Raw genomic sequence first — 5,416 nt, forward strand, 5'->3', positions numbered from 1 at the left:
GGGGGGGGTTGAGTCGATTTCGGATTTTTACTCTAATTTGATAGTTTTCTTGTGGAATTGACCCCTTTAGTCTATATTGATTGTATTGTATTACTTGTGGCTAGATTCGGGACGTTTGGAGGCTGATTTGAGAGGCAAGGGCATTGCGGAGTAGGATTTTGCTTGGTTTGAGGTAAGTAACGCTTCCAAACTTTGTTCTGAGGGTTCGAAACCCCAAACTATCTGCTATGTGATTAAAATTGAGGTGACACACATGCCAAGTGACGGGCGTGCACAGTGAGAACTGTGACCTGGGTGATTTCATGGCACCGTTTAGTGACTCTATCCCGTTGATATCCATATTTTCATCATGTGATAAAGTAGTCGAGCTGTAAATCATGCTAGATATCATGTTTAGGCTTTATGCCGGTATTGTTGGGACCCTTGGTGGTCGTTTCTTGCTGTCATCTCATTATTTTCATTAATATTCCGTACTCAGTCATGTTCATGCATTTTTATATCATATCTCAGTCTCAGTTATTTATTGATTCATCATATTATTGTTCCGGGTTTATTTTCATGACATTGTGAGCCCGTGGGTGAGATTGGAGAGGTTGATGACTGAGTGAGGCCGAGAGCCTGAGTATGAGTGACAGTTATGGGATCGGGCTGCATGCTGCAGCGGTTATATTGATGATTATGATAGTGCTTGGGCTGTAGGAGCCCCTCCGGAGTCTGTAACGCACCCCCAGTGAGCGCGGATGATATTATTGAGGGATGGATTTCCCTGGACATGGATTTGTCCGAAGTACTTGATACCTGGAGATGGATTTCTCTACAGGGTTGGATTGCCCTTTTTCCTCGGTACTGAGTGACTCAGAGTCAGTGTTGTATATGTTCTGGGATGGATTTCCCTGGGCCGGATGGCCATATACAGTACCGAGTGGTTGAGCACTTGTGAATGGGAGTATATGGTGCATTTCATACAGTCTGTGCATTTGCATGTAGAGATAGCTGAGTTGTATACCTTACACTGTTCAGATCTGTATTTATTTTATTGCCCTGAGCTGTTTATTTTACTTGAAAGCATGCTTACATTTCTGCATATTATTTTTGTTATATCTGTTGCAGTTGAGTTCGTCACTACCTTTCAGTCCAAAGTTTGGACTTGTCACTTACTGAGTTGGTGTACTCACGTTACTCCCTGCACCTCGTGTGCAGATCCAGACGATATCGATCGCAGCAGCGGTTGCTGATTGAGGTTCCAGAGTTTGGAGACTATCGAGGTAGCTGCATGGCGTTCGCGGGCCTTGACTATCCTTCTTTATATTTTGTCGTACTTTCAGTTTGTATCTCTAGACACTGTAGTAGACTGTATTCTGATCTAGATGCTCATGTACTCATTGACACTCCGGTTTTGGGCTGGATTGTATCGTATATTGGGATTTCTTATGTTTCAGTTTTCTTTAAATGTTAAATGCTTCCGTTAATATTTTCAAACTTATTGTTGTTGTGATTGGGTTTGCTGAGTTGAGGCTTGCCTAGCTCCACGATAGGCGTCATCACGACGGTTGATTTTGGGTCGTGACATTTATTCAGTGTGAAATTAAAAAAGGCAAATGACATTTCGCTAAGGGTCTCCGTGCTTTTAAGATAGTATAGATATAGATAGATTACCGTATTAAACTTTAAGTAGTTACATTAGGTATGATTTCATATGTTACCATTCATAATCAAATTATTACTATTTTCCAATATAGTTATTCTATTTTCCAATATGGTAGTGACTAATTCTGCTTTATCTGACTATGTACACATAGTAAGGTAAAAATGGCAACAGGTAGCTGATTTCTAGGGCACCGTTAAAACATATTCATCAGATTTTAAAAATTATTTAAAATACAGTGAAATTCGGTAAACTTCAAATTCTTCCTCTTTCTCCTTCTCCTCCTCCTTCTTTAGACATTAGGATCTCAAGTTTTTTAACTATCAAAGCCTAACTTCAGGTCTTCATTCGAAGGTCTAAAGTTTGAATTACCAAATTTAAACCTCATACCTTCGAGCAGAGCGCGCGCCCTCCCATGTGTGAATTATTAATATATACTATGTATATATATAATATATATATATATATAATATATATATATATATAATATATATATATATATGTGTGTGTGTGTGTTGTGTGTATGTGGTAGCTTTAAAACAATAGTGTAATTAATTTTACTCACTTGGAACCTTAAACAACTAAACCTTCAGGGGATTTTGGTTGAGCAGAATACTATACCTCCTTCGCGTTAAAATCATGAGTCCGCATATGCCTTCGAGTTTTTAGTTTTGAACTGCCAGCGCCTACTTTCAAACCTAGAGTTTAAAGTTCTTACTTAGGCCTGTGAAAAAAAAAAAAAACTTAGGAGTACGAGTTACCCACCTTTTTTAGTGCTCAGGGGTAGAACGCATTGGCGGAGCCACTCTTTGCCAAGAGGAGTCAATATAATTGATACCCATTCGTTGAAATATTATAATACGTAGACATGCTAATTTTTTTATTTATATATTCTAATATATGTTGATTCCTCTTAATTTCTTCGTATGTTTACTTATTTATATTTTAACTCTGTTTAATAAAAATCCTGGCTCCACCACTGCTAGAAAGTACCATCTTTTTTGTTTTCAACCAACCTAGTGTTGGGTTTTGGATGTGTTTAATTAATATATTAAATACTTAAAAGAGGGTGAATGGGAAATGGAGGAAAATAAAATTTTTGAGTGAAATTTTAAGTTGCCCCCCTTGGCAAATGGGCATTGTCCCATATTGGAAGAGGAAGAGGTTTTTTATGGGTATATAAGCAATTGCTCTTCTTCTAGCTCTTAAAGAGTTGAGAAGAAGGCAAGCCTCGCGCCGTCGTCGTCGTCGCTCGCTCGGCTCGGCTTCGGCTACGGCTACGGCTACGGCTACGGCTTCGGCTTCGGCTTCGGCTTCGGCTTCGGTCAAATGATCGATTGATATTAATATTAAATAGCCTCGCGCCGTCGTCGTCGTCGCTCGCTCGGCTCGGCTTCGGCTATGGCTACGGCTACGGCTACGGCTTCGGCTTCGGCTTCGGCTTCGGATTCGGATTCGGATTCGGTCAAATGATCGATTGATATTAATATTAAATATTAATATTAAATCCAATCCGTTTTTCTGTTTTGGTAACAGAAAAGTAACTACCCTCTTCAATTTTCCCTCTTTATTTTCCCTCTTTATTATTGAGTAAATGGCCATTTATGTAATGGCATTTATGCTGTGGGCGTTTTGCATAAACAACCATTCTGAAGAGTTGCACCTCTTTAGATTTCAGCCTAACTTTGGCTATAAATACAACACTATTCTGCTCAGAATTTCACTACGATTTTCTGAGTTTCTTCTCCTTCTTCTGCATACTTTTAGCATCAAACAAAGCAAAAAGTAAGTGTGATTTGCTACCGAACTTTGTGTTCGCTGAAACACTGGGGTTTGAAGTACCACTACACCAGTGTGTAATTCGTTCTATCCTGGGAGGAAATAATCCATAACCTTGGGTACTAGGAGGGGATTAAATTCCTTAAGGAAACACTGTGAATTCAGTGGGCTCGAATTGGTTTTATGTCATTTCTGTTTATGTTCATTTCTGTTTATACTCATTTATATTTCCAGAATTATTTTACAAATACAGTCTACTAACAAGCTTAAGGAATTTAATTTGATTTCTGTATTTGTACTTACTGTTTCTGGAAGAGTAAAACCTTTGTGGTTTTGTACTCTATTAAAATCTACGTGATTTTAACGTTTGTGTCATTCTTTTACAGAAATGACTAATGAAAATGAGAACCAAGCTGTTCCAATGGTGACTGCCAATGCCTCAACAAGTCGAACGACACCGGCAGCATTGGCACCGGCGGAGAAACCCGGAAAATTTTCCGGGATTGATTTCAAGCGCTGGCAGCAAAAGATGTTCTTCTATTTGACTACTCTAAGTCTCCAGAAGTTCATCAAGGAAGATGTTCCTGTGCTGTCCGACGAAACTCCAGAAACTGAACGCTTTCTCGTGATTGAGGCGTGGAAGCATTCAGATTTTTTGTGCAAGAATTATATTCTAAGCGGGCTGGAGGATGCTTTGTATAACGTCTACAGTGGCGTGGAAACGTCAAAGGAACTGTGGACTGCGCTTGAAAAGAAATACAAAACCGAAGATGCCGGGTTGAAAAAGTTTGTTGCTGCAAAGTTTTTGGACTACAAAATGGTAGATAGCAAGTCTGTTATTACCCAAGTCCAGGAATTGCAAGTGATTATTCACGATCTCCTTGCTGAAGGTATAACTCAAATTAATATTGATGTTGAAAGTAGTAATCTTGGTATTTTTACTAATAGAAATTTCATTGAAGGTCTTGTTATCAATGAAGCATTTCAAGTAGCAGCGATGATTGAGAAGTTGCCTCCTTTGTGGAAGGACTTCAAAAACTACTTGAAACACAAACGCAAGGAGATGTCCCTTGAAGATCTCATTGTTCGGTTGAGAATCGAAGAGGACAACAAAGCTGCTGAAAAGAGAGGCCGTGGAAACTCAACAATAATGGGAGCAAATATTGTTGAAGAGAATAAAAAGAGGAAGAAGGCTTCTGGACCGAAATACAACCCAAGCAAGAAGCGGTTCAGTGGAAACTGCTACAACTGTGGAAAAACTGGACACAAATCTACGGAGTGTCGTGCTCCAAAGAAAGACAAGAAGAAGGGTCAAGCAAACATGGTTGAAAAGCGTGATGATGTTGATGATTTATGTGCCATGCTTTCCGAATGCAACTTGGTGGGCAATCCTAAAGAGTGGTGGATTGATTCTGGAGCCACTCGCCATGTTTGTGCTGTTAGAGAAGCTTTTGCTTCTTATGCTCCTGTTGGACCCGATGAGACGATTTCTATGGGAAATGCTTCAAAGGCGAAGATTGAAGGATGTGGGAAGATATTTCTCAAAATGACTTCCGGCAAAGTGGTGACTTTGAACAACGTCCTTCATGTTCCCGAGATTAGGAAGAATTTAGTCTCTACTGGACTTCTTGTTAAGAATGGTTTTAAATGTGTTTTTGTTTCCGATAAGGTTGTAATAAGTAAGAATGAAATGTTTGTAGGAAAAGGTTACCTCACTGAGGGCCTTTTCAAGCTGAATGTAATGGTTGTTGAAAATAATAATAAAATTTCAGCTTCGTCTTACTTACTTGAGTCAAATGAATTATGGCATATACGTTTGGGTCATGTCAATTATAAAACCTTACGGAAAATGATTAATTTGGAAGTATTGCCCAAGTTTGAATGTGACAAATCAAAATGTCAAGTATGTGTGGAATCTAAGTATGTTAAACATCCTTATAAGTCGGTTGAAAGGAATTCAAATCCTTTAGACTTAATTCACACAGATATTTG

Source organism: Nicotiana attenuata, unplaced genomic scaffold, assembly GCF_001879085.1.
Source record: "Nicotiana attenuata strain UT unplaced genomic scaffold, NIATTr2, whole genome shotgun sequence".
Taxonomy (NCBI): domain Eukaryota; kingdom Viridiplantae; phylum Streptophyta; class Magnoliopsida; order Solanales; family Solanaceae; genus Nicotiana; species Nicotiana attenuata.